The sequence below is a fragment of the Anguilla rostrata genome, chromosome 2 (genome assembly GCF_018555375.3).
Source record: "Anguilla rostrata isolate EN2019 chromosome 2, ASM1855537v3, whole genome shotgun sequence".
Classification (NCBI taxonomy): Eukaryota; Metazoa; Chordata; class Actinopteri; order Anguilliformes; family Anguillidae; genus Anguilla; species Anguilla rostrata.
This window is the reverse complement of record NC_057934.1, coordinates 38298464-38325631: the sequence shown is the minus strand read 5'-3', so window position 1 is coordinate 38325631 and position 27168 is coordinate 38298464. Positions and strand designations below refer to the sequence as shown.

At 43.7% G+C, this 27168-nt stretch overlaps 1 protein-coding gene across 3 annotated transcripts in view; it reads left to right on the top strand.

Moving 5' to 3' along the window:
- The first annotated feature begins 830 nt into the window (after nucleotides 1–830).
- The window catches only part of spop (speckle type BTB/POZ protein), a 101524-nt gene continuing 75186 nt past the window's right edge, over nucleotides 831–27168 (top strand). For 2 of the 3 annotated variants that reach the window (XM_064321992.1, XM_064321990.1), the window contains exon 1: nucleotides 831–911. The gene's annotated coding sequence lies outside the window, so the exon portion shown is untranslated. The remainder of the gene's footprint in view (nucleotides 912–27168) is intronic. The other variant, XM_064321991.1, reaches the window with a different exon arrangement.

Below are 27168 nucleotides of genomic sequence, written 5' to 3'. Positions count from 1 at the left end.
TGAACCTCTGTGCACATTCAGTTTTTTATTGTATTTTATTTACAAGGGATATTCATAAAAGAGTCCTTCAGGAAAATAAATGAGACTCACCTGTTAATCAAATTTAATACCCATAGCAAATTATGCATGTGCTTCAGAGCAGTCAATCACATTGTTGCTGTTAGGGATTATTAAAGTACAAATTATTATTTTATCTTGGTTCAAAATTATTAGTTGGCAGACAAATGTAGCAAAGCCTGTCAGAGATGATCAAGAGAACATGAAATATGCTACCAAATATGATGATGTTAACAATATTTCAAACAACTGGGATCGATACAAAGAACATAACAATGATTTTGTTGTTAATGCATCACTGTTTTTTTTTTTTACCTAGTGGAAAAACAATGCAATATGAGACAAGACGCTTGAGCTTCAAAAGAAAAAAAAAAAAAAAAAACGAGCCTGTGATTTATTGATCCAGCAACATTTAACATTTTTTAAAACATGTGGATAGATAATTCAGCAATTTACCAGGCTTTGTCCCTGTGTCCAATGGCTCAATGTATTTTAGAACCTGTTGCTAGTTGGGATGCACTATTCTGTCCTACCATGATCTATTTCACCAATTCAACTAAACTAGCCTATTGGTAGAACAGATATAAATTAAATTGATTAACTACATAACTGTAATTAACAACAGGGCTTTAACTTTTTCACTTTTATAAGTAAAAAGCTTAACAACAAGCGATAATGTATTATAATAGCGTATTATATCACATCTTTAAAAAATAAATAACTCGAATAGCAACGTTATTTTGACTTGTGGAGTCCGCATAAATGACAGGTTTTCATGTCGTCACGACCTTAACCCGGATGTAAAGGGCCGCCTGTGAGAAAATCCGATCCGGGCGAAGCACTGATCCTAAAAGGTGAGTTTAAGCCCCCAAAACAAAGAAGTTTAATGTAACATATATGTGTATTATGCGCTTTGGTAGTTGATATGCCATCAAATGAGGTAAGTATGCCTATTATTTTATTGTGAATGCGTAAGATGCACTTTTGTGGTTTCTCTTGATAGAAGCTTCTGCTGTTGTAGCTAGCTAGCGTTAGCATGAGCTAACTAGCTTGAGGGGAGTTGAGCCTGCATTGCTAGGCTATCGCTTATGCTCTAATCTCAAAACAGGTAGTAGCTAAGGTTTAATTTTTCAGCTATATATTGTCAAAAGCATTTAGCAGGACTTTCATTGAATAAAGAATCGTCATTGTTCAATAAGTAATAAGTTCGCTAGATAGCCTGCTTAGCTAACTGGTCGTATTTATAAACATATGGGTGAATATGTGTCATCACGATTGTTTTTGTTTGCTTGCTAGCAAGCTAAACGCTAGCTAGCTGCCTAGTAACATATTTACAGGGCAAGTTCGCTCACGACGAGTTGTTAGCTAGCTAGCTGGCTATCAAACTAGCCTAATAAGAGTGAACGTTCGGGCACAATATTTATACATATTGCAGCACTTTGTATGTATTTTACGGAGTACTCGGAGCTAAAAGGAGTCTTGACCGTTGTTAAAAGGCCTGTGTGTAAATGATGATCTGGCTTGACTAGCTAGCTACATAGTTTTACTTGGTGAAATGAATATTGAACCTTAACTGTGAAAGTGATGCACTGGCGCTTGCGCTGTGCCCGCGGTTGTAATATCATACCAAATGGTAGTCAAGTAACAGGATGTGTTTGAAAGAGCTGCATGAATGCACAGTGCCAGTGAGGTTCAAATGCAGTATATTGGGTGATATCGAAGGATTGCTGCATTGCAGGATTAGGACCGACCACCAAGTAAGCTGAAGGCGAATTATTATGGTCAGCGTGACGCAAGCAAACATCCATTACATGAAGAGACAGGAGTAGGTGTTTAGAACGGTTTTAGTTTCGAGTAGGCAGTACAGCCGTAATCCACCAAAATGTATTGACAAAGAAATTAGCTGTTTATCTCCGTTAAACATTGTTGCCGACTACAGTGTGAGTGAGCGATGCAGCCTACACAATACTGTTTAAAGGTACCAACTTTTTATGCTGCAGAAGTAGCTGCATAATTGTCTGAAATGATCACATAGAGGGTGCTGAGATGCAGACCTTCTCAAGCCCATTCACAAATGTCAGGTACCTGAAGGGACTGTTGTACCTACTTGGTAGCACCTGTCAGTGCACCTTGGAGTGCCACTAGCTGATAGATGTAGTTTAAAGCAGGTTTTATTATAATACCTTGTACAGGAAAGCTAATTCTTTAAAAAATGTTGTGGATGCATTTAGTCTTAAAGAAACCACGGCTTGAAATGCCTCCGAATGCAAGCAAAAGTTACTTGTGGTGGGTGAATTAGTAAGCTTTACCAACTGCTTTGGTGGGCTTTCACTTTTACATCATATTGGGCTCCTTCACTACAGTTTCCAGTTATCATTCATAAATCCCTGTAATTGCAAAAAATATGCACAATACACCATGTGCATTTGCATCCCCCTTGTTATTAATGTTAAGCCTAGCCTTTTGACTACTAGTCATACTCTGTATCTTAATGCCTCAGATTGTTTTCAAGGAAGGTTGTAGTATTACCATGGGAATTTACACTTGACCCATTTGAAAAAGGACGAACAATGACGAAAAGGAACCAGAAGGAAGCTAAGAACAATGGCAGAGTATGGCTTATAGATCCAGTCGGTAACGTGTCATAGGCACCTAGACGGAGCCTTATGAAGGGGAAGGCCGACCTGCACCTGCCGTTGTTGTGAATGGGGACCCTTTGTAGATTAGTTTCTATTTTAATAAATAATACTGTCAAGAAATTACATTCAGTCCTTACTAAAGAGGTGCTTTGGCAAAATAAACCGAATGTGAGTCGAGTGTTGTCCAGTTACTGAGTGGGCAAATGATCCAACTCGGCCTGTGGTACCATTCCCTGCCATCTTATTCTGTCTTATTGAATCTCCTCATAAGGAACCATGTTGACTACGTTATGGTCAATAACCATGAAAAGTAGACTAACTAGCTAGACTGGGTAGCCGACCATGAGCGACCAGTTTCACTTTGAGTGTTCAATTGCAGAAGTGTCATTTTGTGGGCTAGTGCCATTAGCTGTTGCTAGCCACGGGTTTCTTGGCAATTAAATAAAAGTTCAAATCTGGGTTTTTAAGTCTGTTTGTTGTGCAGTAAGCGATACATAAGCTTTTGGGGTTTTGAAAATCGCTATAATTTTAATATGCGACTAAATTTTGTCCTAATTTAAAGACTTATAAAGACCGCTTCATTGATTTCTTATGGAAACTGCCAAATTTTCCCCCTTGGGGTTGGGCCTGGAGTGTTTGATGTTTCTGTGGACGTGCCCTACAAACTAGATATATTCAATTTAAAGTTCTCAATACTGGAAGGAGAAGGGAAATGTTTGTCTTTTATATTGGGGAGGAAATGCTTCAGCACTACTAATATTCTGTTATCTGCATCCCCATGGAAGTTTGAAAAATAATTTGCGAATGTAACAAGGAGCAATTAAATGAAATGCCTAGTCAATGGGGGGGTGTGTGTGTGTGTGTGTGTGTGTGTGTGTGTGTGTGTTAAATGTGAATACACACACACACGTGACATTTACAGTTTATTTAGGTTTATTTATTTGTTTATTTTTGTATATAAGTTGCACCCCCAGTTTTCATTGGACTAAAAAAAACACTTCTTTTTGTAAGCGGTTAAGAAACTGCCGGTGAGTACTTGTTTACTTGAGTAAACGGTATCGCTCCTACTAGCAAGCTATGTAGTTACCGTAGCCTTAAAGCTACAAAATGGTAGCATTCTTGTCTGGATTATCCTTGAGTAACAGAGTCAATGAAAGAATAAATAGCTGGTTGTGCAAGATGGTAATTTCCCTTCAACCTTGTTTGTGGTAATGTTCATTGAATGCTATTGTAATGAACAGCGCTTAAAACTTCAGTTAATCCCTGCTTGCTAAATTGCAAGCATTGCCATTTGAGCCTATGGCAGTGTATAATGTAATGGTCTGTGTCGCAGTGGTTTGATGTGTGATTGGTAACTGAATGCTTGAACTTAGATGTGAAACAAGTAGATTTGTGGCTGGGAAAATCCATTATCCACTTGACACTTTTTCTAAAGAAGTTAATTTCCAGCTCTGTGATATCATAATTTGCTTTTTCCTCATGAATAATATTTTAAATTTTACTCTTAGATCATTTAAAAAACAGAACTCTGTTTATTGACTACTTGAATGTGGATTGTTTACCTTCTGTTTTCTGTTGCTGTGTTTTCCTTCACATGCTCATCACAGTTAAATTGCCTGTTTGTCTGTTGTATCTAAATGTGGTTTTTGTTGCTGTGCGGTTGTATTGACCTTTTCGGTAGGTTTTCTTTCTCTTGGTTCTTTAAATGCACTCAGGTTAGGCTCTTCCATTATTTAAAACTGAGGCGGAAGTAGAATGAAGAAACATTAACCAGAAATGCTGATGGTGTTCCGCTTCCCAATGTATACCTTCAGAGCACTCACAGCTGCTTGTATGCATTGCCAGGGCTAGGCAACCTAAGACCATTGATTAAAGTTGCTTTGACAAAATGGTAGACAATCACGGTGATTATTCCTAGATTGGGAAGGCAGGATTGCAATTAGCCTAGACCTTGTTACTTTTGGAAGATGATCTGCTCTTCAGTTTCTAGCAGGCTGAAATGACTTACTATATCTACATGAGCTCATAGCTTGGTATAACTGTAGAGTAGCCTTCCACTTAAACATTTATACTGCTGGTTTTTAGAGGCCTTTGCTTCCTCAAGTGGTGACTTATCATTACCATTATTATTACCATTTTGGCTATGTAGTGTACCTCACTCACGTTTAGCTTGCTGATGATTCTCCACAAGGGAGAGCTAGTAGCACTCATGGTGCTTCGCATCAATGACTTTGTGTGTCCTTGTTGATTATGCCTTTACTTTACATTATAGCTCATTGTTACTGAAATTTCACTAGGTTTCATTAGTTAGTGAATTTTTGATCGGTAGATAGCTGAACTTGTAACAAGTTTTCAGTCACTAGCACACTATGCTAGTTTGTTAGTTCCCTTTGCTCTTTAGGTAAAAGCTACCGCTGAACCAGCAATGTGTTTGCAGTAGAACTGGTGGGCATATTCCTCAGCTTAGAACCCAAGTTATGGAGTCAAAAAATCTTGAAGGACCCACCCCTGATATGCATGTTGGAACCTCAGAGGGCTGGGTCTTTTGCGGTTGCAGTCTCATGGGTTCCTCCTCTTCGCCGGCCACAGCCACAGACCACATCGACACACTTCCTACCACCTGCTCAGCCTTTTCTGGCAGCTGTTACACAAATTAACTGCAGTTAACTGTGAACAGCATATTTAAAAGTAGAAATTAAAGTAAAAAGGGGGTTTTAGATTTCTGGTATTATTAGTGGCTTTCCCAACCCTAATGGTCACAACCGGAGCATCAGAGAGAATATTTGATTTGTCCTTGGTAGTATGTTCATTTAGCCACTCTGATTTCATAAGTAGACAAATGATTAATAGGCTGCATCATACAGTATTTAGGTGGTGTTTTTATTTCTTACCTTATTGTGTAGCATTTCATCTATTGAATATTTTTCAGTTGGAAGATGGCCAATTGAAAAATGAAATTGATTGATTAATTCTTGGCTCATTAAATGCAGGCTACATGATAATAAAAGGCAGTACAACTGAAAGCTTAGCTTCTATTCTACAAATAACTTTTAGTCAGTTTGTTTATAGCGGGACTGTAGCAGCCATTTCTGTAGTCTACAACTGAGACCTAGCATATTTGCTACTTGAGACTAGTTGTCACTAGTGACTGAATAAGCTGGCTACTGGTAAATGCAGAGATTAGTGGCCATTTTAATAAGGTTTCCAACATTTTTGTCTGCTGTTTGTACATCTGGAAGCATGCTGCAAGATGGTCTGCATCCGGACATATTTCCTACCCCAGTGTTGGTGGTAGAGTTTTTCCAAGTGCTGGCAGTGAATCAGTGGGCAAAAAATGCTCACTGGTCCTGGATCAGTAATTGAGGTTGCACCCAACCTGTAACTGCTGCTGCAGATGGGGAAATACAGCAATTGAAGCATAACCAAGAAGGAAATAAATCGGAACCGCCCTTGGTAATCGGGCATAATTTAAGTGCAGAGGAGGCGAAAGTGTCATAAAGCTGTCACTGTAAATGCCCAAAAATTCATTTATTGCTGCCTCACTGTGCACTCCTGCATTGAGTTCTGCAGTACTGTGCCAAAGAGTGCCTGTGCAGTTGTGTCACTAGATACTCTATGATCTTGGAATACAAGACTGCATAAACTACCAGCGGGGAGTGTGGTGTGCATCGGCATAAATTTTACTTTATAAAAAGGTCATTTCTCCAGTGCTCGTTTTGTTGACTCGACTGTTTGCGAGGCAGAGACACGAGCACTGAGTTTGCATAAGATGAAGGGACAAGGCTGAAGTTGTGAATATGTGGCTTTGCAAGATGGCTATGGTCTCTGGGGATGTATTGTGTTTGTCATAGTCTGAGTGATGCTAGTTAGGCTAATACACAAACCTAAAGATGGTTAGTTACGGTAAATGCAAACAGACAGGATTCCTTTCAACAAATCAAAAATTACAGTACAAAGGATATGTTTATGTACTGTAGATTCATAGATAGAGTGGGCTTCCTCTTTAAAGTGGTAAGAAATAAAAGGAGACTTAGTCTTCGGCAGCTACCTAAAATAAATACAATGACGAGCAAGGGCTAGGCAGAAGTGCATGCAGGCTGAGCATGATTGTTAAATTATATTGGTGAAAATCCCACATAGTATGCCTTTAAACTGACAGAATTAAAAAAAAAAAAAAACTTTTAGTAAAGTCTTATTCAGGTACAAAATGGATGGAGAACCCTAAATGGTAAACTATTTAAAAATGTAGTTATATACTGCTTTCATTGGGCCATTCTTGCTTCTTACTTGTGCAGAAGATCTGAAATATGCAGCCGTTATGTTTCTGTCTTGTTGTCATGGAATAGAAAAGAGACTAAACATGGAGCAGAGGCTCCCAGCTACCCACAGCACAGATGGCTTCTGACCTGGGTTGCAATTTCAGTATGAAAAGCCTGGGTGTGCTGACTTGTCTCCCTTCCATTCACTGTGAGATTTCAGAAACGGTTAACAAAAGCTCAGCATTGCAACCGTCTTCCACCCTCTTGCTGTCATTGCTTGTCATATCTGTGAGTTGATGTAAAACAAATCTGGAACCACACAAAAATATGGAAATTATTTCTGTACCTTTTAAAATGTCAGAAACGCAAAGCATTGCTAAATTGTTCCATAAGATGTATTTCTCCTTACAAAAAATACTAATCAGTTCCTATTTCTACAATTATTTCTTCCCTGAAGTCTTTTCAGTGGCATAAGAATCTGTAGTAGATGAGGGCCTGGGTGTCTATTGTCAAGGGAATCTCTTCCTATAGGGGCCCAGATTCTCATTGGATAATGAGGTATTCCAACGCCGCAGTGGCACTTCATAAAGAGGGCAAAGTTCAGGGGACATCCAGGGATGCTTTGTTTTTGCTGGAGCTGCCGGAACGCAGAGCCGCGGGGCGGGGACGCAGAGCGCTGGGCAGCTCAGCCCGTCGGCCGAGGCGGCCCGAGAGAGGGTTAAGTGTCTGAAGCAATACCCCCGCGCCTCGCAGCAAATCCCCTTCCGCGGGCTCCTTCGGCCAGCCTGAGCCGAGGACGGCGGGGAAGGGGAGGCGAGAGGATCGCAGTGGCAAAATCGATAGTTCATACCTTTCTGAAATTGAGTTTTTAGAAAAGGAGGAATTCTATAAGCTAGGCAGAATATGAAATTGCTCTCGGAGAGGCCTAATGCGAACAGCACTATTGATTTCGGCCCCTGTACCAATTATAGTTTTAAGTTTTGTCCCAGGCTTACTGCAGTCCTTAAAGATCTATAACGCATTGAGACAAAGCCTGGGAGACATTTGACTTTGTGTTTTCTGAGGCCCGGACTCATACCGCTGACATTTTTTTCTTTTTAGTTTAGAAATTGGTAAGAGGCATGCCTGCACACAGACATGGTTGTAATTTTGTAATTCTGTGAAGAAATGGATTTTGGAATGGTTCATTTTAGTTATCCCATTTATCGACAAGTGTGCAACAAAAAAAAGAGTCTTGGGCATCTGCTACATTTAAAAAAAAACAAAAAAAAAAAAAAACTCCAGTTTTCCTCATTGTATTTTTTGGCTGTTAGTCCTTGACATGCAATGAAATATTTTCCCCTATTCAAATGAAGCTTCGCTGGGATGTGTCACGAACAGCTTTTTGAAAGTTTGTCTTGAAGTGCGAATAAGACTTTGGCCATGCTTGTTGTTTTTTTTTTTCTTGCTCCTTTCTGGGAGATAATGTGAGACGTACTGAAGTGCTACCCACCATTCACATTCTGTTGAGGGAACAGATGCGAGAGAAATTGCAGCACTTCAGGCCCTTTGTTGTACAGTCAGATTCATAAAATCGTTTTCTTTCTGGATTGCTTTTAGCACTCTCCATGGCTTTCCTTTTCTGAAGTGAGTAGGTGGATTTTTTTTTTCTCAAAAGGAATCCTCAAGCTTTACTTATAAACTCACTTGTGGAGAATCACCGGCCAAATTCTTTCTACTTTCTAAATTTTCAGGATGTAGCGTGTACTCCAGTTAAAAGTTATATATACACACAAAATGGTGTCTCATCTGGGTGTTGCATTAGAAAAATGCTGAAGGAAGCCAGACCTAATGAGGCAGCTCCCAGCTACCTGCACTGGATCCAGCTGTTCTTAACAACCTGTTAATTTCTTCGACTGAGTTGCTAGCCTGGAAATGGTGATGATGCCTCTCTCCACCTCCTGAAAGCACAGTCTCTTGTGGTTGGTGGGTTTCTCTTGCCTAAATAAGGGGATATTTGTACCCAGACTATACATGCTGGCAGTTTCCTTTACTTTGTTGATGACTATCAGCCATTATGTATCTGTTAAGCATGGTTGTGTTGAACATATTAAGCAATCACGACAGTTGTGACTCCTGGCGTTATAGTTAGTCATCAAGTTTTACAAAACAACATTTTGAAGGATGCAACACTTCTGAATAGAAAGAATATTATGAGCAGACCCACTTCGGATGACCAACTAAAGGGGGGTTGGATATAAACGCAGTAGTGTAGCTGAACCTGTGCGTGTGATCCCGTGTCCTTTGGAAGGAGTTGTTTAACCTGAATTGCTTCGGGTCTATATGGATGTAAAAATGAGTGATTTGCAAAAATGTAAACCGCACAGGCCTTTGATTAAAGATGTGTTCTAAGCAATGAAAAGTATGACGACTAATTGGTTTTTAGCGCAGATTTGTGTGAAAACGTGGGTGTTGGAACTAGACCTGCTCGCACTTCGGCTTTCTATCCCGGTCGTATTTTAGACGTTAAGGACTGGTTTATGTAGCTCTTTAAATTGCTCATTTTAAGTTTGAAGTCCCCAGTGAAATAATGCACGGGAAAATGAAGTAGCAATTGGATTTTATGCGTTTTATGAAAAATTAACACTTAAAACACTAAACTCTTATAATTACGGCTGAACTTGATTTGGTCCCTGAGGTGAGATTACTACAGCGTCACTTAGCTATAGCATATTTCTTACAGAAATATGAATGCCACAGTGGAGACGGATGAGGTTGATTATGCAATGAATCATGGGCCACAGCCATACAGTTTTGAGCTTGCTAGTGTAGGAGAGATACCTCTGCTAATTATGGAATAGTGAGAATAGATAATTAAAACATGTTCGTCTTTGCTGTCCTCATATGTAGGCAACAAGGAGTACAGGGCATATAAATATAAATTTATATAGCCTCACTAGGGGTTACCAACTATGCCGGTAATATACACACATACTCCCACATGAGTACCAACTAGTGAAGAGAATGAACATATATTAAGAAGCTCATGCGGTGACCAACTGATGCAAAAGTATAATATGTCTCCTAATTACTCAGTCTCGTAAAATTAATTGTAAAATCATGATTCTGAATTTCTATATTAAATAGTACCTAGGCTAATACTTAAGTGAAAAGGGACAAACTGAAGTTTGCCTAAGCTAATGCCTGGGTGATGTTTGTCAGTCTTACTGCTGGAGCGCAGTTGGGTCTGTGTGGTTGGTCTCGTGGCCTGTCTGTCCCAGGCTCTGGCTTGGGTAGTGTCCCCAGGTTGGGCTGTGTGTAGAAGCCGGTTTTCGTTCTTCCGTCCTTTTGGGTAGCCCTTCCTGGAACTGGAAGCTGTGCAGGTTCGCGGTCTCAGGAAGGTACATGGGCTTCACGTGTTCACTGGCCGAGGTGTTCAAAAGGCCATTTTAAGGAGGCATTATAAATCCCTTGAAATATAACTTGAACATTTCTCTTTAAGAATGTCTGATAACCTTTTTTTGTGAATACGTGTAACACTGTTGCTGTGTGTAAAAGTGGAAAGTAATATGTGTCACTGTGTCATTTGAAGGTGATGCATCTGACAGTTTGTTCAAATGTATCTGAACAGAGCTGCCTTTGGCAATGTGACTGCCTTGTCAAGTGACAGAGCCAGTTTGATTCAAATAGAGATGGGATATTTTATAATGAAAGCATATTCAAGGTATTCAGAATGTTGTACAGGTTTTCAGCCTGAAAAAATATTTTCACTCATCGTTGTGAAACCTACCTGCAATGTTCGAGGATATGCCAGTCACAGATCTGGAGAAATTACTATCATGCATGTATAGGCCTATAGGTAGTATGGCCATCTTGTTCTCTGAGCCAGTGTGTTTTGAGGAGCATATCAGGAGAAATTTCCTTTAACCAAATTAATGTAATAAGTAGATATGGGCATTATTATAGGCTAAATACAATATCACTTTTATATGCTGGGAAATGGTCTGTGTTACATCATCTAAAATTTATTTTTAATACATTTCGTTAGAAAGTTCATTTGGGTTACAAGTTAACAGTACTGATTTGAAAGAAAAATGAAAATAACTTGGTGTATGAAAGAATCTTACAAATGTTGCAAGAGCCTTATGCTGCAACTAGCATTCCGGTTGAACTGACAATGCTCTTGTTGTTTTCATGCCAAGGCTTTAGAATGGAACTACCTGATTTGTATTAATATTTTGTGTGTGCTCGGCAGGTTGTTTCAGGCAAAACGTGCATATAAACCATGTCCTAATATTGTTCTCTGTGAGTTACAGTAATTGTCACATCACCCAGCTCTAGAAGCAACATGGCTGCCTAGCGAATTGCAATTTGCCTTTATAGAATATCAGGGTCTGGAATTAACACCTGCCACCAGCCAAATGTGGGTAAATTGTTGTCTATGAAATTGTCCTGGGTGTTTTTTTAATGAATATGAGCAAACGGGTGATTTTGAACTCTGCAGTGGAACGTTCAGGCTTGTAGGCCTATATGACGTCACAATGCCAGCCGAACATGATGACACCAACCACGCCATAATACCACAGGTCCTTACCACATCAAATTAGGTTTATATTTAAGATGTCAACATTCAGACACTTGCTCGCTTGTCTCTTGATTGCATAGAATTAGCCCAGCTGCAAATGAGCTCTGCTTTGTTCATAGCTGCGTTGCAGCTTGGAAATGGCCTATACATTGACAGTATTGACAATAACCCAGACGGCCATTTTACAGGTTACACTTCAATGCTACAAAATCAAGTTACACCTTTGCAAATATACCAATTACTGCATACAATTTAACATGACATGACTAAGCATATAGTTATAAAAATATGTTACAATTATTTGTACCGAGGGTCGAAAATACTGTGTTGACATGCGGGCAGGCATAATACCTCCGCATGGACTCAATTTCGACTTTTCATTCAAAGTGCTTTCTTTTTGAATCTCTCAATGCTACCAATGGGTGTGTACATATTATGATCAATAAATAACACAAATGTCAGACATGGAAAGGTGCTTGGCTCAAAGAAACGAGAGTAATTATTTTGCTGTTGTTAAAGACTGGGTTATCACCTGTTGTAATCTTAAAAAAAGAGAAAAGTTTCTATATTTCAATTTATACAACGCACTGTATTTTTTCCCTCTGTTTCGGCTATTTTTTTCTTCAAAAACTCCTGCATTAACTTGACTACTGTTTGAATTCTAAAATGGGTCTTTGTAATTGTAATGTTTTCCACATGGTTTACAGAAGTGACTGGTAAAAAAAATCTGAGTGGCTAGTGGAAATCTGTTTCTACCTGCCACAGTGGCTGATGGAGAAACAAGTTCATTTTGGACCCTGGAATATTGCCTAGATAATTCTGATTTATAAACCCAGAGTAATTAAGACCCTCTTTGCAGGACCTGAAGGTTATGCAAGGGATGGATCAGGAGTAATGACTATGAGCATATTAATATAGATTTCTGTAGCACAATATGGCTTTCAGACCATGTGACTCATATGCATGCACTGGAAAGCCACCCCATGATCACCCCATAGGCCATATCTCACAGTTTGTGTAGATTTAAATGTGCAAAATGAGTAACCTATTTTAAAACAAGGCCACTGTAATGTAACTCGCTTTTCCAATCAATTAAAGACTAAATGATTTGACTGGTGCTTCTTCACTGCAACACTCCAAGGTGATAATAAAGGTGAATAAAAGTATAAAAAAGGTTTCTTGCACGCTTGGGTGAAGGGTAACCCTGAACAAGGGATCTTGCTGAAACGCATCAATAAATTCAGGTTTATATCTTCACACAAGTGTGCAAGAAACCCTCTGGTTATACAATCAGTTAGAGGCTCAAACAAATTAAAATTGGCACCACTTTCAATGCGACACATCTTTCAAAAAAAAAAAAAAAAAAAAAGGGCGATGAATTTGAATGGGTTCCTCAGGCAAGTCAATTCTTATGCTTGTTACCAACATGTATGAGCATTAAATAATGGATGCAATCAATGAAGGCTTGTTATCAGCCCTGATAAATGGTGTCTAATGGCCGATGTGCATATGTTCCCTCGCCGCCGTAGCGGATGAGAAATGTTGCGCCTGTAACGGTGGTTAAAGCTTCAGTGTCTGAGTGTTTAATTTTTGCGTAGTAAAGAAAGGCTGCTTCCTTTATTTCCGTCTTTTTTTGCGGCTCCCTTTTGCAACATAGATCCTGGAAGAAAGGAAGAAAGGTGCTGAAATGTGATGTCCTGCCTGTTGTAAGGCTGCTGAGACCGCAGAGTCTGTGCAGTGCCGTGTAGCGTTGTCCATTCAGCCTCCTCTTCCGCTGCGGGCTGGTGGACCCATGGACGGGCCTGCGTGCTGCGTTTTTGACCCGCCCGGTGCGGTGGAGCGGCCACGGCTGGCTGGGCCCAGGGCACTGCTGGGGCTTTGACCCGGATGCAGTCGGCAGTTCGCGGGCCGCCGCCGTCCCCCCCCCCCGACACGTCCGTCCGACTTCCGCCTGCCCTCGCCCTGCCTGGTGGCCTTTGTCTGGGTAATAAATCCTGGAGAATCCGGGGCCCAGCTGTCTTCCCCCCCTCTCCTGCCCTGGTTCTGTGCCTCTCGCACATTAATTACGGCAGCCGCGGTCACATTCAGGGGGAAACAAATAGCCCTTGTCCTGGCATGTTGGGGGGAATCCATTCTTTTGTTGCAGTTTGGAATTTAGTCGTACTTGTGCGCGCTTATGTGGCTGAACGCTGGTTCTGGACTTTATAGGCATGCCTGGCGTAAACTCCAAAGCACAATATATTACATTACATTACAGGCATTTAGCAGATGCTCTTATCCAGAGCGACTTACTCAACTTTTCCATAGCATTTATATTGCTTTCCATTTATACAGCTGGATATATGCTGAAGCAGTGCAGGCTAAGTTCCTTGCTCGGGGATACAATGGCAGTGTACTACTTGGGATTCTAAACTGTGACCCACTCCTTACCCATTATACTACCCTGCTGCCCTCACCTCTCCCACTGTAGAAGTGACAGTTGGTCAGGCGTAGTTAAGTTGACAGTACCACCATTGCTGGTTCCAGAACCCCTGTGCTGGAAATCTTCTGTGATCAGGCACTTGTTTTCTTTTACGTTGTCTTCATTTTTTAATAGAGTTGGACTTTTTTGCTGTCATACGCAGATGAGGGTTTACAGCCATCGTTTGAGCGAGCTTGTATGCATGAATGATGTCTGCTTCATTTTTTTACTGCGCAGAACGCAAGCTGGGAAATCCTATGGACGTATAACACTTTTAATGGCGGGCGACTGTAAAGCTAACAGGGCCTCTTTTTCACTCTGACTCCGTAAATGCAGGCCTGAGTGTATATCACACAGCTCTTCTCCTCTGGCAGTTTGTTTTTATTTACTCGAGTGCGTTTCTCGGATCGTAAACAATATCGCGCAGACGCCACACTGTAAAGTGTATCGGGTCCGTGACTCACATTCCCGTCTGCCGTCGAGCACGGTTTCTGAGGACGGCGTGCCGTGAAACGCTTTCGCTTGGGTTTCTGCGCTCGCCCCCCCCCCCCCCGCGAGCTCCGGCCTTTTCTCTCTCCTCCGTCCGCTCCTCTCTTTCTCGTCGTCTCCTGGCCCCGCCGCCTGTAGTCGCAGAGAGGGACCCCGGTATATCTGCTCACGTCCCCCTCGTGCAGTAATGAGGCGGATGAATATTCATGAGCGCGGCCGGGGAGGCGGGCGTGCGGCGGAGTCGCGTGAGTAATGGTCTGGCTGGCGCTCCTCGGGTCACTCCCCACCCCCCGCGGGCCCCGCTCACCGCGCGCCGGAGAAAGCCGGCTCGTTTACGCCACTTCTATTTTTACGCCGTCCCTGGAAGTATGTTTAATATGTCTGCACCGCTATGTTTCTCAGGGGATACGCCCCGGCGATTGGACAGAGAGTTTACTCACATTAAACATTCAGGATTATCGCAATGAATGTAATTGTGTTCACTTGGAGATTTGTAAAAACGATTAAAAAATGTAATTTGTTTTTTTCCATTTGGCTATAGTAAATATTAATCGGCTTACGCTATAACTTTTCAGCGCTAAAAATGTTCGGTCCTAAAAATAATTCTCTGTCCATTTCTGACGGTTGCAAAAAAAAAAAAAAAGAATATTGTTTTTCTTTTGGATTCTCTGCGGTTGTCCGGCAGGGTATGCTAATGAAAAATCCTCTGAAGAATTTCCTCGTAAATCCATTAAATGAACGCTACAGTTCCCCAAAGAAATGCTGCCCCTGTTATTATTTGTGAACGAATGTGATTCTGTTGTGCGCTGCAGCAAAGCTGCTTTCTTGTGGGGGCTGTTCTGTCCTTAAATAATCAAGACGAAAAGTCCGATTTCAGGGCTGCCACATGCAGCTGAGCGTCAGCCAAATAAAAAAAAAAAAAAACACCTGAAATAAAAATGAGTTTTCAGTGCGGGTGTTTACCTATATAGCTTTTTTTGGCGAAATGCGATTTAAAGAAAACAACAAACGGCAAACGCGATTTGAAACCGCGGTTTGTGTCGTGTGGACGTGCTCGGAGTTCGAGCGCGAGTCTGGCAGCGGAGGAGAGCCCGTTCTGCGGGCGCAGATGCTCTGGGAATTCGAGGCCTCGGCGTCGCCGGCTTCTTTAACCTTGGGAAGCGATCTCGATCGACTTTCCGCCGGTCCGGCGGGCCGCGCTCCGGTCTGAAGTCGTCCCGCGTTCGCTTTTCCACACGGCACTCCGCTGAATATAAACAGATTTGTGCTCGGAGCGTCGCGAGCGCAGACGTCTTTCTCCGGCTGCGGCTCATAGAGCTGCCCTCTCACTGTGTAAATACGCCTCTGTGTCCAGCCAAGGTGCCATTTTGAGACGTTTATGCTTTGAGGGAAATTTTGGAGGTTCTGCAGTATGAACACACGGTGTTTGTGCATCGAGAGGTGAGTGGAGTAGAAGTTTGTTTTACACATCACAGTCATTTAGGAGATACTTTGGATAACTTTGACTTTCCAGAATAAGAAATGAAAGCAAATACATTGGGATAAAGAGTAAAGAAAAACCATAAATATCTGTCTCTTAGATAAATGTGTTGGCGCTTTTGGGCCTTAGTGAATGGTTCTTGAGGATCTTGCTGATCCAGTTGAACCCATTTTAGACCCACACCAAGGCGGTCATTAAAGCTGAGGTCACCTAAAAACCATGAATTTGCAGTGACGCACATCTTTGGGGTATTGACAGCCATGACATTACCCCAAAGGTATAATAACAACAATTTTGCGTGAGTTCCTGGTTAAAATCTTTCACAGCTTTTTTGCTTTTTGTTCAGCCAATGGATAGACAGATTTTATTTGACATCCTGACTTTCGTAGATCATTATTCCTGGTAAGTGAGACGAGGTACAGTTGGCTGCATAGCTAGATGAGTTAGTTTGACATGTCTTTTGCATTCAGCTCGCTATGTACTGTACTGTAACACCACGAGCAACAGCATCAACTTTGCCAGACAAATTAAGGTTACCGTTCCTTGACTTTTGTGCCAAAAAAAAAAACCATTATGAAACTTTCTGTATGTATGACGTTTGCATATCGTGGAATGCCCACAGCCTCCTCTAAACCAGACTCGGGTCAGGGAAGAATCTTGAAAATGTTGCAAGTCGATCAATTTTTTATTTCTTTTTTGCTCATGTGAAATATATTTGATAGAACACACACCTTGTAGTATAACATGAAAAGAACAAGATTTAAGATGAGGTTTCCTTTAACTTTAAGTGCAGTTGGTCTGCTCCAGAGTGGGTCAGATGATAAAGGTGCTCACCCCAAGTGGAGCCAGAGTCTTGTAGTCACAAGGTCCAGCTTTGGCTATTAGCCAAATATGATCTGTAGTGGTAGGAACAGTTGGCCTCCATACAGGCAGGGCGGTTTAGCCGGATTTGGTTCCATGTTATGACGTGCAAAGTGCCCACGTACTGGTGGCTGTCGGTGCGAGTTTAACCTCTCCTCTGATTGGTGCCAGCCCTCCTGTCATGTTCTGTGTGGCCTGTGTGTGTAAAATGTTCTCAGACTTGTGAGTGCATAATGACGCAATGCCTTGATGAAGACCAGATGATGGCTAAACATCATTTGCTCTTTAGAAGCAGGATGCAGTGTATTGTTGGGAGCTGTAGATAAGATTTTCATCTGATGTTAGTATTTTACCATGGACCTGAGGAATGATGGATGAGCACATACTATTTTCAGACTCTTTGAAAGGTTAAAAACTAATTCCCTTTATAAATGTTCCTCATTCTGTCATTCATACTCTGCACTTTAAGAATGCTTCCAGTTCTGCAGACACCCTTAGAAAAATTGCTAAAGCAAGTAAGAGTGCTCTCACAGATCTGTCATACTAAATGCAGTTATTTTAATTAACCTTCTTCCTATTTTCTTTTGTGACTTTCTGCAGTACCTAAATTTTATTGATGTATGCTCTGATATGTCAGATTTTTAACTCTTCTTTATGGTTTTTTTTACCGGAATAACACACTCCACTCTGACGAGTTACTGTGCAACATGAGCTTCTTATGGTAGGCGGGTGGTTTTATAACTTTATATGATCGCTAATTAGCTAGGCTAACAAGTATGAGCTTTATTTTCACATCTGATGTGTTGCTAAGTGAGATAATGAATATGAGGCTACCTTGTTTCTTGCTCACTACTGTCTTTCCATATTTCAGTGGATGGACTGTAGACTGAACCGCATATTTATGTGTAGTCTAATGGGCATGAGATGCGGAATGAATTCACATGCTAATAATAACCCAGCAGGTATAGAAATATGACAGTGCTCCATCAATATGTAATGGTTTACTTTTAAAGGGGCAGTGTGCCCATAAATAAAATGAAGCTGTATTTCCACTCTATGTGCTATATATCAATCCAAACAGTTTTGCTGAGATTTGACGAGTTTTGGAGATATTCCCTGCAGCTCACCATGGACCTCAACGGTGCCAATGTTTGTGGTGCCAGAAGCGCCAAAGATTTATATTTGAAAAACTCCACGGCAACGTCGCTTTCCAAATATAACGACACAGTTAGACGTGTACATCCACAGACCTTGTCGTGCATGTTTTCATTAAAAACTACTTTCTACAGAAGCACGGCAACTGTGTCCACGGAAAGTCTCAATCAGAGCACTCCAGTATTCCGGGGCCCTCTGACAACATTGTTAAAACGTAACAGTGTCCTTGCGCACAGCCTTTGATGGGTGAACTATGTGCAGACTGGTTGATAACTGAGAAATGTTCGATATGAATTCATTACACTTCCAGGGAAAAAGTTTAGAGGAAAAATTAGAAAAATAAGTTGTAAAAATGACAACAATGAAATGTTTTATTTTGTGAGAAAAGAAGATTTTATTTTATTATTTCTTATTTAAATGTTATTGGACAAGAAATAATAATTTTAATGTTAGTTTTTGCAGAGTTAAATATAATTGCAGAATAAAAATTTTGTTGAGTGTAAAAAATAGGTGTGGGGCTGAAAATGGCCAGCCACTGAGGTTGCTGTAGGCATGACCAGGCAGCAAAGGTGCATCCAATTAGATTTCCCAGTTTCTGACATTTAAAAAAAAAAAAATGCCCTTGATATTAGATGTTTTACACCTTCAATGGGTGTCTCACAACTATGTCACATACTTTCTAGCGGGCAGGAATGTCGGAACTGTCGCTGTACTCAGCTTTAATTTTGAATCACAACTTTAAGCATCTCCTGTGTTATTTTAGGTGGTGGTGGTGGGGGGGGGGGGGTGAATACTCTTATGCTGATGGCAAAGCATCTTGCCTGCATTTGTGATTAAAAAAAATGTCTTACACATTTGAAGTGGTTAATCAGAGCCATTTTATTCACCTCATAGTTAACACCTACCAAGGTGACGGAACAAATCAGGTTTTAAGGGAGGCGCCTCTGGCTTTGACAGAGCCGAAGATTGGAAAATGATGGGAACACTCTGCTCATCTCCCGCTCTCCTGGCTCTCCGCTGCATTCGCTGTGAACTCCGTAACCTCTCCTGCGCCTTTTTAGCTTCGGCGAAAAAAGCGATTCTGGAGATAGCGTTTGCGAGAGCTCAGAGCTTTATCGCTCTTTTTGGGGTGCGGGTTTGTAAAGGTTGAGATTTTTACCGCCGGCGAAAGTTTAAAGAGGAAAAATAATCAATCGCGCTCGCGCTCGTTCGGCTTCCGGGGTTTTTGAGCGCGACGCTTTTCGCCGGCTCATCCGCTGAGCGTCGGGCTCTGTTTAATGCGAGGCACGGCTGGGACCCCTCGCTCTCTCGCCCCTTTGTGCAAGGCAAACGCGCGCAAGGCGAAACTAACTTTTCAGTTTGATTTTGCGTTTCCGGGCCCGTACCCTTGCGCGTCCCGACTTAGCCGCTTCCCTGACCGCTCCTCCCGAAGCAGACACCTTCGACATGAGGGGCGACATAGCTCAGGAGTAAAGCGTGTCTGGCGTCGGGTGCGGTCAACCCGGCCTGGGCGTGTCGAAGTGTCCTTGAGCAAGACACCTAACCCCTAACTGCTCTGGCGAATGAGAGGCATCAATTGTAAAGCGCTTTGGATAAAAGCGCTATATAAATGCAGTCCATTTACCATGCCTTCGACGAGCGTTTGCGCCTCCTCGTCCCTTCCTCTCTTAAAGCACGCTCAGTCATCGCGCCGTGCGTCTCAGACGCTCTCCTCATGCCCAAGTTATGAATGCGGCTCATTAATATGGTATGCAGCGGTGGTTTTAAAAGACGTTGCTTTATGAAGTGCAGGAGTGCCCCAGCTGTAGGCCAGAAACAGCACTGCTCACTGTTAAACACTTGGCAGATTCACTGCTATGTGGCCTGCTACCAAGATTCCCCAAAGTTAGAATTTAGTGTTTCGCTGAATGGATTGACCAGTAGCTGAGCATCCTGTCAAGTGCTTGTACTTGAGTGCATTTAAGTGTATTCGCTCCGTTTTATCATCAGATCCGTCTTCTTGAATTTTCTTGGCCTGCTAGTTGTCAAAGGGCTTACTGCAGTGTTTGTGGCTAGAACCAATCTAAGAAAAATGGCCTTAATTAATGAAAGTTAGGTTAAAAAAAAAACATGATGCTTTCTCCTTGGCTGGAAATAAATCATTTTTGTAGCGTTAAGGATTTTTGGAAATCTTTAGTTTTTACGCCTCAAACAAGTCGTCCGATGGCTTGGTTTGAACTGAACCCATGTAGGATTCAGATGGCTTGGTTTGAACTGAACCCATGTAGGATTCAGATGGCTTGGTTTGAACTGAACCCATGTAGGATTCAGATGGCTTGGGTTGAACTGAACCCATGTAGGATTCAGATGGCTTGGTTTGAACTGAACCCGTGTAGGATTCAGATGGCTTGGGTTGAACTGAACCCGTGTAGGATTCAGATGGCTTGGTTTGAACTGAACCCATGTAGGATTCAGATGGCTTGGTTTGAACTGAACCCATGTAGGATTCAGATGGCTTGGGTTGAACTGAACCCATGTAGGATTCAGATGGCTTGGTTTGAACTGAACCCATGTAGGATTCAGATGGCTTGGTTTGAACTGAACCCATGTAGAAATCAGATGGCTTGTTTTGAACTGAACCCATGTAGAAATCAGATGGCTTGTTTTGAACTGAACCCATGTAGGATTCAGATGGCTTGGGTTGAACTGAACCCGTGTAGGATTCAGATGGCTTGGTTTGAACTGAACCCATGTAGAATTCAGATGGCTTGTTTTGAACTGAACCCATGTAGGATTCAGATGGCTTGTTTTGAACTGAACCCATGTAGGATTCAGATGGCTTGGGTTGAACTGAACCCGTGTAGGATTCAGATGGCTTGGTTTGAACTGAACCCATGTAGGATTCAGATGGCTTGGTTTGAACTGAACCCGTGTAGGATTCAGATGGCTTGGTTTGAACTGAACCCGTGTAGGATTCAGATGGCTTGGTTTGAACTGAACCCGTGTAGGATTCAGATGGCTTGGTTTGAACTGAACCCATGTAGGATTCAGATGGCTTGGTTTGAACTGAACCCGTGTAGGATTCGATGCTGGGTTGAACTGAACCCGTGTAGATTCAGATGGCTTGGGTTGAACTGAACCCGTGTAGGATTCAGATGGCTGTTTGACTGAACCCGTGTAGATTCAGATGGCTTGGTTTGAACTGAACCGTGTGGATCAGATGGCTGGTTTGAACTGACCATGTAATTCAGATGGCTTGGTTTGAACTGAACCCGTGTAGGATTCAGATGGCTGGTTGACTGACCCTGTAGGATTCAGATGGCTTGGTTTGAACTGAACCCATGTAGGATTCAGATGGCTTGGTTTGAACTGAACCCATGTAGGATTCAGATGGCTTGGTTTGAACTGAACCCATGTAGGATTCAGATGGCTTGGTTTGAACTGAACCCATGTAGAATTCAGCGGTGACGCTGCGAATGGAAGTGTGCGTTCGTCCCTCGGCTCACTGATTCGTGAAGTGTTTTGTCCGCGTTAAATCCGTTTCTGGCCGATTCCGAGCGAGCGCGCCGCACTGACAGAATATTTCCGCGGTGCTGCGGACGCGTTAGCATCCGGTCCGACGTGTCCCCGCTTTCCATTTCGCCCATGCGCAGCGTGGCCGCGGAGTCGTAATGAATTACCGCCAAACTGCAGTAGGTGGCAAAGCCAGAAGCTGCAGTTACAAACACATAGACCTAATGAATGCTTTTTTATTGGTAAATTAAGTTAACCCCCCCCCCCCCCCCCCGTCGTCTCCCCCCAGCAGCCACTCCTCTCATTCTGAGTGTTGAGGTGGCCAAATGCAATTATCCGGTTGCCGTGGGACACCGTTTACTGGAAAAATCGCGCGGCCTGTGTTTTGTTTTTGAGTCGGGGATGACTCACAGTCTCCCTCGTTTCGCCTCTGAAGCTGTGTGCAGAAGCACATGCAGTCCTTTTTTTCCTTCAGATAAGCACACAGCAGCAGGGCCCTTTCTTTCAATGAAAAGTTGCTGAAAATCTTTTCGAATTGTTCAAGTCCGATTGCGCCGTTACGGTTTAGTGGTTGGTCACGGTGAAACGGAAGGGCTCGCTTTCTCCACAGATGCGCGTCCTTTGCCTTTTTTTTTTCCCCTGCCACTGACGAGCGAGCCTGCGGTTCTCCCTCTAACGCACCGGGAGCGAGCGGGCACCGGACACGCAACCGAACAGGAAACGGCACGGGCTCTTTCTGGTGTCTGCTACGAGTCCTCACTGGGTGATATCATGTTCAAGTTCAAGTTTATTTATACAGCGCGTTTCATACACAAGGAAATCCAATGTGCTTTCTACAAAAAAAAAAAAAGTCCTGTCTTGTACGGCTAGAAATCTGGGAATTCTGTACTGTTTAGCGAAGTGCAGTGTGTAATCCTCATACGCACGTGGATGTGAATTTTGAGAAAGTTTTAAAAACTGTAATCTGATATCTTTGGGAAAAGTTCAGAAGTTGTTTCATTGTGAACAGTAGGCTAAGTGTATCTGGTCTGATGCAACAGTATCAGATGGAACAGTTATGTGTCTGCTCCATGCATGTTCTAGGGAACAGCATTATAAGCTCACGCCAGTGCTGGGTATTTGCATACTGTAATGCGTTTACTTGTTTATTGCTCTTGCCTTATTTGGGCGTCATGTTATAAAGGTGCACGAGGCACCATAAATGAAGCCTTAAGACGAAGCGTATTAGAGGGGGTGATTTCTGCCTGCTGTCATTCAGTCCGTTCCAGGTTAGATGACTGATTACATTAGCCTGTATGAAAATGTCGGTAAGACCAGAGAGCTTTCAGTGACGTGCAGATTTCCATTGCAGTCTGTCATCTGACCTGATGCAAATTAGCCTTGTTAAACGTAGAGCCGTGAGATGTTCAAGAAAAATTCAAATAATCCTCGATTGGGAAATAAAAATTACTTTCAGTTTTTTTCTGGTCCGTGTTTCCGAAGGTTATCTCTTGCTTCTGGATGATCGTGTTCCCTCCAAGAGGAGAGTGAAACAATGTAGCCTACTAATCGTGTCCCCATCCAGGTTTCTTCCGAACTCATCCGAGTACAGTAACGTTCAATATCAGCCGAAACCGATCCTATACCGATATTAGGCCTATTTGTTTTTTGTCTTTTTAAAATGATTCAAACAGCTAGCCTGCACACACAAGAACACCCATTTTGGCTTCAAATCAGTAAAACAATTCCAGGGCAGGCAAGATAAGCTTAAACAAATTATACCCATACAAAATACAAAAAATAAATAATTCTGCTTGAGAATAAGTAGGCCTAAATACAGGTACACAATATGGCTGACATTTAAAAAAAGTTTTTTTCTTTAATGGTCTCCAAATGCAACATTATCAAATGGTAGGCTACAGAGAAGTAGAGCTGGGTGATATGTCCAAAATATCATGATATTTTTCATATTATTTACATTTCCATTTGATGGGACTTGATTTTGCAGATGCAAATTATGGGAGAAGTAAACTTAAACCCTACCGTGGCTGTAAAAAAAAAAAAAAAATCAATTTCACTTTTATTGGGAGAATGAACACTGAACGGTGTTGCATGAATTCATACCGGTAGTTGTAGCCTATAGCTATAGTCATGCTCCTTTCAGTGGTCTTTCGTCAGATGCATTATCAGACTTGTTGTATCGTAAGAAGCTGTTCTGATGCCGCCCATTGAAACACTGGCATTGCAAGTGCTGCTTTTGGACTTTGTGTACAGTCCACGCAGCGAACGTCGTAGCAGATACCGCCTTGATTAATAAACAACAGCCTCGTTCGAGGTGGCGGATGGATAGTGTTTGTTCACGGGAGTGAGTCAGAAAGTGCAGAGGCGAAGCTTCGCTACAGGCAAGAAATAATATGCTTATCGGAGTCAGATGGGATTGGGTTCACATCGCACGCGTCCTAGCCGATCCTGAAAATACGGTGGTATCGGGTACCGATAGTCCTTGATCGGATCAGGACATCCCTAAATGTACCCTGTCGTTCCTCAGGCCAGATTTATGGAACGGGAACCTTATGGTCAATATAAAACACGCCAAGCTGTTAGAACTGTTATTGTTGTCAGCCGGTTTACCTGTAGTAAATAATGGCTAACCAACCCTGCTTTGTTTTGTTGCCGTATAGAAGCGCTGATTGTAAATCTGGCGTATTAGCCTTTGTGCCCTTCTTGCACCTCCTTTTGGAGACACAGTACACATAACAGGAAGTACATTAAAGTGTCATATGGATTTTACGGCAATGCGGTACTGTTGCAAATTTTGTAATGAATATTTATAATGTAATTGTTATTTTTTGGAATACAATATTCAAATCCTTTTTTTTTTTTTTTGGGGTTTGTATCCCATAATTCACCTCCTAATCGCTCCCCCTCTGTTTTAAGTTGCGTGTAATTGAGTGTTACTCGCCCGAGGGCCAATCACAAGCGAGGGCGGGCATCGAGGCGATCGGGAGCATAAAAGCGGCGTGTGCGTGGGACGCACTTTCGGTCTGTTGCAACAAATGGGAAATTGCAGGTCGGAATTTACAATGAATTAATCATTATCAATAATAAACCGTCACTTAAAAAAGAATATACTTAACAGCTGGGCACTGTGAACTACCACGTTCCACTGATTACCGCAATTTATTTTATATTGTTGTTATCAGTTGTTGTTACTTTTATAGACAAAATTAGCATCGTTTGACGCAACTCTTGTTTGCGAACAAGACGAAACTGCAATGAACATGATAATTGTCTTTTAAAAAAGGTATGACCCGGCAGTCAACTTGCATTACATTACAGGCATTTAGCAGACGCTCTTATCCAGAGTGACTTACACAACTTTTTTACATAGCATTTTTACATTGTATCCATTTATACAGCTGGATATATACTGAAGCAATTTCGGTTAAGTACCTTGCTCAAGCGTACAACGGCAGTGTCCTTACCCGGGAATCGAACCTGTGACCTTTCGGTTACAAGCCCAGTTCCTTACCCACTGTGCTACACTCCGTCCACTTACACATGAATGCGGTCAGCTCAGCCATACTTTAAAGACTTGGCGTTAAGCAATGCTGTGCTTGCTGGGTTAACACTCGCTTTTAAGCCAGAACTTTAGTTTTTCTTGTTATTGAGGGAGCGTTGGAGGGCCGAACAGCCGATATCCCTCGCTGGAATTGGGCTCACTCGGTTCTGGGACAACCCTTGTACAAGATGGCGACTCTCCTGAACACGCAAAATCAGCGTTGGCGCGTAGGCGGAGTGATTAAGAGGTGACTTAGGACCGCGCGCGCGCGCTTTGGAATGTCAAATCTCACAGAGAAAGAAAATGAATATTTTTAACGTAGATGACCACTGGAGCGATACGTTGCGTGCACAGTGAATCTTTTTCGATTTCGTGTGAGAAATTGTTGTGCCAGGTCTCTCTCACAAGGTAGCCCGCTCTTAATTTCACCGTATGACGGAGCGGTCGCGGCGCCTCTGGCATTGACTCCGCCAGGCCGCCGTTGGGCGACGCGGTATCGAGGTTCGGCCTCCGACGCGCTCGGTAAGCCGCTCCCCGCTGACTAGCGACGCGCCGCGCGTTCGCGCTTAGCCGCGCTGACTGCGTTCTCTCTCTCTCTCCGCCCGTTCCTCCCCTTCTTTTCGGTCCCGCGTTTCTTCCTTCGCTCGGCCGGCTTTTAGCGTTTGTTGTCTTCTTTCATTTTCCGTTCCTTTCTTCTCCTGCTGCTCGGCTGTGACCCCCCCCCCCCCCCCCAAGCCACAGATGCGCGGTGTCAGGCCCCTGCAGCCCCGGTACCAGAGCCGTCCCCGCGTCTGCTAAACGATCTGTGAAACCTTTCATCTCTGCGTCTGCCGTTTGTCGCGCGTCTGTGTACACCTGCTACGGTTGAAAGAAAGGAAGGGGTGTGCGGTCGGTCGGGGGGGGGGACGGACGGGCGGGTCGGGGGGGGGGGGCGGGGCGGGGTCGATCTTGCTCTATCCCCCCCCAAACTTGTGCAGCTGGCCGGACTCTGTAATGAAACTTCAGCGCCGCGGAGTCCGATCGCCTTCTCGTCCCTCCGCTCTCATCGCGTTCCGTCTCTGCGGAGGCGTGCGGAAGGTTGGGTTCGTCGATCCGCTCCTGAACTCCCTCCCTCTCTGCCCCGCCGTTCGGGCGTCCCGATGGGGCGCGCCTCGTCCCGGACCCGCCCGCCGGTCCTTCGGACCACCCCCCCCCCCGCGTGCACGCTGCGGCGCGTTAGCGTCATTCCCGCTCAGCTGCGCCGGCCCCGACTTTTCGGACCCGTGTCCCGCTTCTGGCTGACCCCGAGCGTCTCTCTCATTCCCCCGATTCGGTGGCGTCTCTTTGAAGTCCACCCTCTTTCTGTTCCACTGTCCGCAATTTCTTTCCCCCCCCCCCCCCCTTTGGTCTTGCGCCTGGTTGACCCGATCCTTCCTTCCTTCCTTCCTTTCTTTCTTTCATCTGTGATTTAACTGGGAGCGGCTGCCGCCCTCAGATCCCTCAGCGAGTCTGACGCTGTGTTTTCGTTGCCTTTCTTTCGGGTCGCCGCCGCGGTCGATGGCTCCGGCGTCTCGATGGACGAGCTTTAGCTTAGCTTAGCGGCCATCGTTAGCGCCGTTCTCTTTGCGGCGTACCCTGAACGTCCCGGGGAGGCTCTTGCGTGCATCATATGCATGACGCGGGTCCTGCCGGCGCGTTTATTTCTGGATCCGCTTATTTCCTTTTTTAAGACGTCACCTCCCCCCCCCTCGCCCCAGAACTGTCATTACGCGCCCCCATCCCCCCGTCCCTCCGGCGTCATCTTCCGCCGGCTGCCAGGGCGCACCGCTGGGCCGGGCGACAGCTGCGGGAGGCGCGGCGGGGGCGGGGGGGCGGCGGGGGCGGGAAGCGGGACCGGGGGCGGCCCGCGAGCGGCTGGCACGTGACCGCGAGAACGGGTCGGTCTTCCCTGCAGGGCGGGCGCCCGCTGTATGGAGGGCGTGCGTGCGTGGCGGGGGAGAGCTCGGTAGGGGTGACTGCGGAGGCGAGGGCGGGCAAACGCGTTGGAGTCGCCACCTCGGGAGCGGCCCGCGATGGCTGCCGCTCCTTCTGCGGTCGGTGGCCGGTAATTGGGAAAACCTCGAACCCCTCGAAACCGTCTCACCGCAAAACCCCCACACCCCCACACCCCCACCCCGCAGTCTGTTGTTTT